General features: G+C 36.3%; 1 pseudogene; it reads left to right on the top strand.

Moving 5' to 3' along the window:
* The first annotated feature begins 10,094 nt into the window (after window positions 1-10,094).
* LOC130835788 (heterogeneous nuclear ribonucleoprotein R-like) lies at window positions 10,095-11,996 on the top strand (annotated as a pseudogene).
* Window positions 11,997-12,209: the final 213 nt, after the last annotated feature.

A 12,209-nucleotide genomic window follows, 5' to 3' on the forward strand; every position in this document is an offset into this window, starting at 1 on the left:
AGGAATAACAATTCCGTTTATATTTTGAAAATTTTCCACAGAAGGTTTTATTTACCATCCTAGTAAGGTGAATAAACACAAGTCTTATACAATCGGCACCCATATTATAGAAGGAAATTATGGAGACAAAGCAGAGCAGTCTGAAAAAAATATCTATCATCAACTATCTTGGTGGTCCAAGGCACAATGTATTTTGTGAGAAAAAAAAAAAGACATTAATAAAATGGAGATGAACTGTCATTCAGACTCTTCACAAGAAGAACTTTAAAAATACCTTAACCAGTTTATTTCACTTTTATTTCCCTTTCACTTATTCACTAAGGTTATACATGACAAAAATCTGTATATAAGCCTGAAAAACCTGTTTTCAAAATGTGTAAAAATACAATTCTAAATTATAGTAATTAATTGAATTATAGTTCAATTTTCAGATATTTCTCCTTAAGGTTTTAAAAAATAATTATATTTTTGATTGTTACCATCATAACTTTAATGAAGTGGGAAGCCTATACTGTAAGTTTGAAGAGGAACCCATTCTCAGTGATAAAATTTCTAGGGTCTCTTTGAGTTCACCAACTTTAACTACATATGCTTTCAGATCATTCTCTAGTTCTCAAATATCAAAATATAATGGTCATACTTCATTTTCTTATTTGATTGTATTTAGACATAAATAAGGAAAATATCAGAGATTTTATTCTACCTTTTATTTCTTTCCTATTAGCCTCCCAATATTTGTTCATTTGTTTTAATCCTTTACTTGAGTACATATGCGTAAAACTAATTCCTGATCTATTCACTATAGGCAGTATTTATTGAAACGCTATAAATGACTCAACTGTCCTACTGTCTCCTGTTTATTTCTGTTCATTGTGCTATTCTTTTACATTTTTTCATGTTTATGGTATTTACATTCTTAAACTACAATTCAGTTTACTGCTTTTTCTATATATTGATGGAACAAACTAAAAAGTAATATACAAAATCATAATATTATGCTTAAGTAACTACTTTCTTCTTCAGGATCATATGCTATGATTGAACCCATAAAGAAAAAAACATAAAACTATATCAGTACATTTGTGTCCCTTGATTGCTTAGAGATAATATCACAGTTTTTCCCAGTATAGATGGATTAAGACTTTTTTGAATAGCTTTTTATTTTTGTTACAGTTTTAGATTACTTTTTCATCTTCTTTATAGGAAAAAAAAAATGTCCTCATCATAAAATTTTAACTATCCTTGAACTGCAGGGCAATACCCTTTTGGAGATTTTTTTTATAGATTCCTTTTATTACCTGCTACCCCTTTAACATCCAGCATTTTAAAAAATTCTAGTCCTAGGCTTAGTTCACTCTTTCTTTAATTCTATGATTGCTGCTTTTATTACTTTTAACATTTTTTATGGTGTGTGTGTACATCTTCAACTATTTTTTTTCTACAAGAAGAGTCTGTGAAAGGTAGATTTTATGAGGTTCTTATGCCTAAAAATATCTATTTTTTGACCTTCAACTTAATTTGGTGGGTATTACAGAGTAGAACTGGCTTACTTAATACCATTTCCCAGATCCATGCTCCCTAGCAGTCTTCTAATATAAGGTCTAAGAGAATGAAACTCAGTACTCAGTTTTCAGCTTCCTGACAGCTATGATGTCCAAGAAACACAGTTGAATCTGGTGAACCTGAGTGAAATCCTGCTAGCAGAGGGACACATTTAGAAAAACTTTTTTTCCCTGAATAAATACAAATAAAAAGACTCGGCTGCTGTGTACTTCTGCCCTTTCTTCTCCCCTTACTCTCTTGCTCATAAATGGCCAAGAAGGTCAAGAAGGGTGGCAACAATCTAAACAATTATCTACAGTTTATCTGAAATTGAAATTGAACTAGATACCCTGTTTGTGGGTTTGGTTGCAAAATCTAGCAACTCTAAGGCAATCCTGAGGTTAAACACAACATACACACACACTCAGAGGGGAGACCTAGGGAGAAAGAGAGTACCACGGTGTTCCCAAGGCATTGACATCAACAGCCAGCATGTTTTAAGTAGTATAAAATTGGATAGAGTGGACGAAGAAATTGTGAATTTCCATTTTTGTGGTGGGTCAGCCCAAGACACCTCTAAATGATTGAGCTTTAGGAGAAGCTGAAGGAGAAAGCGGTTTGAGTGAAGAGAAGTAGGGATAATCAGAGAATGCACTGATGCTCGGAATTTTATTTCAGCAGTGGGCTTGAAGGTTTAGGAGAAAATGGAAACTTCTCCCCCAGTAGAAGTTTTCTGGATTAGAAATATATCTGAAGGAAAATACTCCCTTCAGAGTGATCAGTAAAAACAGAGAGATATTAATGTGATTTCAATATATATTTGACAAGATAAGGAAAAAGGGGAATGGTAGGTATCAGTGATGTTAGACTCAATGAATAGGAAAACATTTTTCTCCTAGAAAGGTAAGAACAAGAACATTAACACACAAGACATTTCTTGGGCACTGGAAAAGGGCTGAGGCAACATTTTTTTCCTGGTTCATAAGTAGCCAATTCATTCTTACTGAGTTTGTGGGATCCAGTCCCAGAAAAAAATTGAATGCTGTTAAATTAGTCTTCTACTCCAACCAGGTTTAGGGATTGTGTACGTGTGTATGTGTGTAAGAGGGTGTGTGTGTGAGAGAGAGAGAGAGTTTTGTGTGTGAGTGTGCATATGCATTTGTACACAAGCACATGCATGTTTCAGGTGGGATGAACATTAATTCTATTTAGAACTAGAAACTGTATATGTGTATATACACTGTATATATCCAAATTGCATATACCTTGTACTAGGATTTTTAAAGAAAGAAGATGTCATATAAAAATACATTACCTTAAGCTTCAGAATTTCCTCCTCTTCTAAACAACATTTAAAATCTAGGATATATGAAACATTTTCAGAGGTATGACCCTTTGTTTTGCAGTGAAAGAAAATCTTCTGGGTTACCACCCTTGCTGCAAAATATCACAGAGCCTGTGAAATAAGAAAGTCAATATGTATTAGACAAAGAGAAGAAACGAGTGTATAGAGAGTGAACAGGAAACCAGCGATGAGGAAAACAGCAGGGGGTTGCTTGTTGGGCTCAGTGACCTTTTTCTATTCTTAATACACTGAAGATTGTGTAGATCACAGAAAAAAAAAGATTTCTTTAATTCTTTAGTTTTCTGTGTACAGATAAGGATTTTTCTCTCCTCTCTTCTCTATTTAACTTTAGTAACTTTCTCCAGTGAGGTTATTATGCTTGTAAATTCAATTCAGTGTAAACTAAATAGGAGAAAATAATAAGTATCTTGAAGTTTTTCCTACTACTAGTTATAAAGCACTCCAAGAACTGCAAGTATTCTTCTCCTAACAAGTAATACTATAGTCACCAAGGGAAATGAAACAGAGCCCAGAGTGAGTCTTGCAGCCTATTAAACATTTAATAAGTAATAAGGGTCCATCAAAGTGCGGACTGTCTTTTACAGATGACGACTGCAGACAGTCACTTCCCAATTTGAGCTATACAAGCCAGGAGGGAAGCTATTGTGACGGAAGAATCAAATATAACGTGACTAAGAATAGCCGATTTATTGTATTTGACGTTTGTTAATATGAACTTTCAAGGACTGGGTCATGAATGCAGACAGTTTTGTACCATTGTCTATGTATACGTGTCTCTGGCTCAATATTTCAAAATACTGAGATCCTATTTCATGTGCAACGTCTTAATAACCACTTTGATACATTCATTAATCAGATCTCTGGATTGCAATTTGTCTTGTCTTGTGATATCAGAAACTAATACCAAGATAGAAGACATTAAACATAATTCGATAATTCAGAATGCCTCTCATATTCTGATTGTCAAGGCTGGCTAATTGCACAGTCAAAGCAGTACATGTCAGGGATAGAAACTTAGAATCCTCCTCCACCAGGAGCAAACCACTTGCTTCCTCTTCATTCCACCTTCTAAATCTAAACTGCCTTCACAACTCCTGAGAATAAGGCACGTGTGCAACCATCAACTACTGTTCACATCAAATTTCCTCATATGTTGTGATAGGTAGACAGAATTCTAAGATCGTATCAAGATACCTGCCCTGGTGCTCATGCCCTGTGCAATTCCCTCTCCTTGAGTGTGGGTGGGACCTGTGAATATGATGGATCTCATATTCAAAGATGTCACAATTATGTGACATTATGTGGCAAGGATAATGGAATTTTGCCTGGGTGAGCCTGTTCTAATGAGACGGCCCTTTAAAATTGGACTTAGACTTTTCTTGATCCCAAGGATACTCTTGATAGCTTTGAAGAAGCAAGCTGCCTCGTTGCGAGTGAGCCTCAGGACTACATATTAAGGGTAGCCTCCAGTTGCAGAGAGGGACCCTCACTGACAATTAGCAAGTAAACAAGGACCTCAGAAATAAACCACAAAAACCCAAATTTTGCCAACAACTTGGATGAACTAAGAAATGGGTTCTTCCCTGTTCAAGCTTTCAGATGAGAATACAGCCTGCCTGACACTTCACTTCAGCCTTGTTAGGCTCTGAGCAGTGGACCCCATTGATCCATGCCCAGACTTCTGACCTGCAGAAACTATGGATTAATAAATGGGTGTTGTTTTAAACTGCTAGGTCTGTGGTAATTTGTCATGCAGCAATAATAAGCTAATAAACATGGCTTCTAGGCCAGAGGCATCTTAACTGAGCATAAATTGATGTTGGTTGATGCTGTTTCAAGGTCTCTGAAAGACTTTGAATGCACGGCTAGGCTAATACAGGTCCTGACCCAGTGCTGAACACACAGTACATGCTGAATAAAAGTTGCATATGTGACTGAATAAGTAGTTAATTTATAATAAATGCTTTACACTGCAGAATACAATGCACCTTGAGATATGTTGATTTTTTAATGATAAAATATTAGTAGGAGTGTTATTAAAATACAAGTTTTAGAATTGAGAAAAGAAACGCACAGAAAGGTAAGTGACTTGGCCGAGGTCACAGCCTTGGCAACTGAAAAAATTTTCCACCATAATCTCTCTACCTCTATTGAACAGAGGTATGGAGAAAATAAGTGATGGAAACGTGTTTGAAAATAAATAGAATTCTGATTAATTCATTTAAAGCAACTAGAAATAGCATCAGGAAATTCACTCTTTGGGCCAGGTTATCTAACATCTTTGAGTTTCAATTCCTTCACCTATAAAATAGAATTAAAATAGTGCCAGACTCATAGAGAGCAGTGCATCCACATAAGCTTGTCTCTTATAGGTTGATTTTGAAAAAATGGAAACTGTAGAGTTTTACAATTCTATAGTTTTTATAATCTTGAAATATGCTGTCTTTATAGATATCTTCATATGTATTAAAATAATAAAGAAAATTAAATCCCTTGTAAATGTAATTTTTAATAGATCTTATACACATGAAAACAGTGTTAGAGGTTGTGGATTAAATGTTTTCTTTTCTTTTTAAATATTTAAGTCAAATGTTTGGCAAGGGGTTTGTGCTGTTTACAAAGTGTTTAAAACCCACCTATATTTTTCTATCCACCTCCCAAAAAAAGAACATAGAAAGTGAGGTTCATTTAAAGTGACAATAAAAGCACACCACAGTTCTAAGTTAGTGTATCATCTTTAGAATTTCAGAAGCGATAAAAATCACTCTGGAATATTAAGCAAAGGACTGGATGAGTTCTTAAAAGATTTTTAACTTTCTGAAAGAAGGTCAGTATATATCCTTTCATTAACTATTGGAAAGAAAGTCATTTAGCAAATAGCTTTGTCAGACAGTCTTATTAAAATAAATTTCTTCCTAAGAATAAAAGAGAAAACATCATCATATGTGTACCACTTAAAGAAAAATAACTTCACAAAAATTTTTTCTACTTTTAAATGGTTTGAGACTTGACAATACATTTCCAAAATTTACTTTATATTTTCCAAATTTGCACATACATTTTTTTAAGCCTTGTAATTACTTTTGATATCTTCTAAAGAATTCACTTCAGTCATTTGCCCAGAATAACTCCAATGGATCTTGAATAGGACTTCCTGACAGGTACACTTAGATATGAAACATCTTGTAACATGATTGACACATTCTCATATGTACTCTAGAGCTACAAAAAGCAGATATTTTCTGGGGCTGCAAACAATTAGTTTAAAATATCTAGTATTAAATTTAACTACTTATTTTCTTTACAGTCACAGAAAAGTAATAGATTGATATATTGATTCATAAATGACTAGTAATATTGTATTCTATGTAGAGGAAAAAATTAGACATTGTGTATGTTTATTTTTGTCACCATAAATGAGTATCTGTGAAAATTTCTCACTTTTTTAAGCATTTGGATTTGTTTCTTTTCAATAATCATTTTCAAAGTATAAAATACTTCAAAAGAATCCAATTCTTCTTCGTTGGCTATAATTTTACAACTTGTACTATCCTCAGTTCTAATAGTGCTTTATCCCACACATGAGTGTAAAAAATGCATCATTTACCATCACAAATATTAAATTCACACAAGATGTCTTAACGTAAGTTTTCACACAAAGCAGAAGTCATGATTTTCCCTGTGATGAATGCATCTTCAAACACGAGAAAATTCCCATCTCCATCCTCCCTCACCAAATAACAAAGACATTGTGGTTATTCTCTGTCTGTATTTTGATATTTATAACACAAATGTAAAGTTAATTATATCCATAAACAGAGGGAGAGGACAAAAAGAGTATATACAAAGTAGGAAGCTTTAATTTTCAGAAAAGATTTGGAAGTCGACTGGTCAGGAGGAAGCTGTATTCCTCTGTGCCTTCAGGCAAAATAAAAGCCAGGTGTATTCAGCATGCCTTGTCTTGACTGACAGTATAGAATTTAAATATTGTTATAAATTATATTAGCAAGTACAGATGATTAGTTGTTATTATAGATAAATGCACACATATCAGTAATTAGGAAGACAACAATAAAACAATACTTTTAATATTTTATTAGGTGGTTTTTTAAATGTTGCAATAACATTTAACTCAGAAATGAAGATTTCCCATAAATAAATTTCTGGAAACTAAAAAAAAAAAATATGCATTTCTACTCTAGCCTATGCAAGCGTATCATAAAGAAGCTGCAATGGATATTGTTGGGAAGGTTGAACATCAGGAAAAAACCTGTGACTTGTGTATAAAACTGGGATTCATTATTAAAAAGCTGAGAAGTTTCCTACAGTAATTAGCAGATCATTTTTACTTAACAAACTGTTACTTTTAAAAAATCTCTCTGTCTCTGAGAGAAATTCAATTAGGTGCTTGCAAGCCCCACTTGCCTGAACAGCAGTCACATACACCTTGTCCCTGTCACAGTACTTGATATTATCTAGAGGTGAGTGACAGAAAAGTCCAGGACTAACAAAGGCTCACTCTGTTCCTGTCAGCCAGCTCTGGGATGTCTTTCTTATTAGAAGTACCCAGGAGTTTTCTCTGCACAGGTAGAGTCCTAGAGTAGGTAAAAGCTGTCTCCTGTTTTAACCATTTAAACTCCTGAATCAAAGCAGATCTCTCTCTTATCAGAGAAATGCCTGCCCCCTTTTGGCCAAACACCAGAAATTTCATTTTCATTAAGAAAACACAAACCATAAGGTCCTCCCCTCCCCCCACCTACTTCTGTCTTAAATAATGGAGTGAGCAGTTCTTAATCTAAAGAAAAAACTAATTTTCATGATGCAGAATTTAAATTACAAGCAGTCTCCTATCTTTTGCAATTATGCAGATGTAGAACCTTGGGAGTAACATATAATTTTAGTTTTAGCTTCTGAATGAAAAAAAAAAAAAAGCCTATGCTCAAAGAAGTTCAAGTTTAAATTTCCTCCTCATCAGGCATCACAAATGTATTACTTTTCCTGGATTAAGATAATTATATTAACAACAATAATAGCTGGAAACATAAGGTTTAATAAGATTACAATTTAAATTGGCAAACCTAAAATTTTGTATTCATTTAAAAACTAATTTTGTGTATTCAATAACTCGCAAAGGTATCACTAACTATTGATGCTTAAAAGGAAAAGAAAAATACTGTCAATTGTTAATCTATTACTTGATTCGGATAGTTTGTTCAGAGAATACTGTTTTATGAAAAATATAGGATAGAAAGCAAAGAACTAGAAATACCCAAATGCAAAAATATCTGATTGCATCATAAATCTGAATAATCAAGAAAGTCAAAAAAGCTAAAGTTTTGGGAGAAAAATAGAACAATTTAAAGCAAGTGTCAGGTTGGTCAAAGGCTAACCTTTGATTCTGTGATTAGGAATGAGAATTAGGTTGCAGTGCCTGTTGCAGGGAGAAAAACAACCAGCACTTCTCGCCTTTGCACTGAAAAGGTGATTATTTAATCAAGAATGACATTGGATTTACTTGCTGTTTTGTGTGTACTCAGTGCTTACACTGAGATTGGATGGCAAGCCATTTCTCTTGGAAACATACTGAAAAAGAAATGGTAACTTTTTATAAAGATTGTTGGAAAAACCTATACCTATTGACAAAACCACATCATTTTATTTAGTAATTTATTTAATCAGATCTAGAAAACATAAAGCCACATTTTCTTGAGTCTTTCTGGATCTCACGAACTCTAACAATTTCAATGACTTCTGGTTTGGGTGTGCAGATGTTTATTAACATCCTGATTTATATTTATTTGGAAGTAGTGTCCATTATTCCAAAATAACTCTCTCTTTCACACACCCAGACACCTATATGCAGAAAAACTCTATTTTGTAGGAACATAAACCTGGTTTCTTTCTCCTTCATTCTGCCTTGAAGGAGTAATGCTGTTAAGAGCTGATCAAGATGGAAAGAGGCCCTTAATGTTTCCTTAGCTTGACTAAATTTTAGACAAGGGTCTTTGAGACTCTAGGCCCTGATTTCCCTTTTCTTAGAGGATTTACCTTATAAAACTTATAAATGTAAATTCTTTATCTTCCTCTTTGAGATGCCAGTCTTTTTAAAGGCCTCCTGCAAATTTTAGAACTGAGAAATATTTTTGTCAAGCACTGGGGATCCATACCTTTGAAATATATTAATCAGGAAAATAGTACCCCATCTCCCAGTTTCTGTGGGAGGGTAGGAATCTATTTCAGCAGGGAGCCTTGCCTCAGGTTGTAAAACTCCTGCCATGAAAATAAGAGAAAGTTTACTTTTCCTTTTAATAAGGCCTATTAACAAATATAGGTGGCCTAAGATTCCCATTCAACTCTTAAAAACCTCCCCAACTTTTGTTTCAGTGGAGTATTCTATTTCTTGCCCCCATTACAATAGCCTGAATAAAGTCTTCCTCACTTGTTTCACTTTGGCCAGTTCAATGCTTGCTTTCACATAGCCAAATTCATGGTGTTAGGGCACAGTGCTTCTTTGTGATATGGGATAGAATTGCAATCTATTGTTCAAATTCTTCGTCTATAATCTCTTATTGAAATCCTCTTTCAAGCTGTATTCAGAGATTTTTCTTGATCCTTTTTTGGATTTACTCTCTCACCTGACTTATATTCCAAGATATAGCTGTGTTGCCTCTGATTTTGGAGGTGTGCAAATTATTTCAGGGGTTCTTAGTTTTGGGTTGCTAAAATAAATACTTGAAGTCATGAGATGAATACTCCCCTTCTCTTGCTAATCTTTTCTTAGATTTATCTTTCCTTCTCTTTAATCCTTGGTAATAGCAAGACCATGAGGACCAAGATTAAGATATGGGCATAGGGCAAGCGTTCTTAAACTTTGTGTCATGAGCCCCTTTTTGACAGTCTGCTGAAGCCTATGAACCTCTTAGAATATTCCATTTAAATCCATAACATAAAATTCACAGGATTAAAATGGAAGCTAATTATATTAAAAATTACCAAATGTTTAAAAATTGTTACATGGTAATATATTTGCTTTTTAAATACATTAAATAATAAGTTATAGTGACTGAGTCTCGGTCCATGAGGCAGGAAGGGGGTGGTGCGTGAGCCATTTCTAGTCGTTTTCAAAGCGTCTCTCACTGATTCTCACGGCCTGGCCTCCGGCCCCAGCTCTGCCCTGTGTAATAAAATGTCTAATCAGGTGAATGGTAATGCGGTACAGTTTAAAGAAGAGGAAGAACCAATAGATACTTGCAGTGTAACTCACACAGAACACTACAAGATGCTGATAGAGGCATGCTTCCCACAAAAGGTGGCAGAAAGACTTGAAATATTTCAGACAGGTTTGGTAGCTTATGTCGACCTTGATGAAAGAGCAATTGATGCTCTCAGGGAATTTAATGAAGAAGGAGCTCTGTCTGTACTGCAGCAGTTCAAGGAAAGTGACTTGTCACATGTTCAGAACAAAAGTGCATTTTTATGTGGAGTAATGAAGACCTACAGGCAGAGGGAGAAACAGGGGAGCAAGGTGCAAGAGTCCACAAAGGGACCTGATGAAGCAAAGATCGAGGCCTTGCTTGAGAGGACTGGTTATACCCTGTTTGTAACCACAGGACAGAAGAAATATGGTGGTCCTCCACCAGACAGCGTGTACTCTGGCGTACAACCTGGAATTGGAACAGAAGTCTTTGTAGGTAAAATACCAAGAGATTTATGCAAGGATGAGTTGGTGCCCCTTTTTGAAAAAAGGTTGGTCACATTTGGGATCTACATCTTATGATGGATCCACTGTCAGGTCAGAACAGAGGGTATGCATTTATCACCTTCTGTGGAAAGGAAGCTGCACAGGAAGCTGTTAAACTGTGTGACAGCTATGAAATTTGCCCTGGTAAACACCTTGGAGTGTGCATTTCTGTGGCAAACAACAGGCTTTTTGTTGGATCAGTTCTGAAGAATAAGACTAAAGAAAACATTCTGGAAGAATTCAGTAAAGTCACAGAGGGTTTGGTTATTGGACGTTTGGACGTTATTCTCTATCATCAACCCGATGACAAAAAGAAGACTCGGGGGGCCCTGCTCCCTTGAGTATGAGGATCACAAGTCAGCAGCACAAGCCAGACGCCGGCTGATGCGTGGAAAAGTAAAAGTATGGGGAAATGCAGTCACATTGAATGGGCTGACCCTGTGGAAGAACCAGATCCAGACGTCATGGCTCAGATGCAAGTTTTGTGAGAAACTTGGCTACGACGGTGACAGAAGAAATATTGGAAAAGTCATTTTCTGAATCTGGAAAGCTTGAAAGAGTGAAAAAGTTGAAAGATTATGCATGTGTTCCTTTTGAAGACAGAGGAGCAGCTGGTAAGACCATGGATGAAATGAATGGCAAAGAAATAAAAGGGGAAGAAATTGAAACAGTCAGCCAAGCCACCAGACAAGAAAAGGAAAGCGCGCCAAGCTGCTAGACAGGCCTGCAGAAGCGCTGCGTGTGAAGATTACCGCTCTCCCCTCCCCCTCCCATGCCGCCTCCGATTAGAGGTCGGGGTCGTGGTGGGGGGAGAGGTGGATAAGGCTACCCTGCAGATTACTATGGCTATGAAGATTGCTGTGATAATTCCTATGGCTAAGATTATCACAACTGTCGTGGAGGCTATGAAGATCCCTACTACGGCCATGATGATGGCTATGCAGTAAGAGGAAGAGGAGGAGGAAGCGGAGGGCGAGGTGCTCCACCACCACCAAGGGGGTCGGGAGCACCACCTCCAAGAGGTAGAGCTGGCTGTTCACAGAGGGAGGCACCTTTGGGACCACCAAGAGGCTCTAAGGGTGGTGGAGGCGGTCCTGTACAACAGCAGAGAGACCGCGGTTCCTGTGGATCTCAGGGCAACCGTGGGGGGGCAATGTAGGAGGCAAGAGAAAGGCAGATGGGTAGAACCAACCTGATTCCAAGTGCCGTCAGACCAACAACCAACAGCACTGGGGGTCCCAGCCCATCGCTCAACAGCCGCTTCAGCAAGGTGGTGACTATTCTGGTAACTATGGTTACAATAATGACAACCAGGAATTTTATCAGGACACTTATGGGCAACAGTAGAAATAGACAAGTGAGGGCTTGAAAATGATACCGACAAGATACGATTGGCTCTAGATCTACATCCTTCAAAAAAAAATGGCTTATCTGTTTCATATTTAAGTGGCAATTTGCTGCCATTTGTATTGGGCTGAAGAAATCACTATTGTCTATATACTCAAGTCTTTTTATTTTTTCATCTTTTCATAAATGCTCTTGGACATTATTGGGCTTGCA

This window comes from Hippopotamus amphibius, chromosome 14 (assembly GCF_030028045.1).
Source record: "Hippopotamus amphibius kiboko isolate mHipAmp2 chromosome 14, mHipAmp2.hap2, whole genome shotgun sequence".
Taxonomy (NCBI): Eukaryota; Metazoa; Chordata; class Mammalia; order Artiodactyla; family Hippopotamidae; genus Hippopotamus; species Hippopotamus amphibius.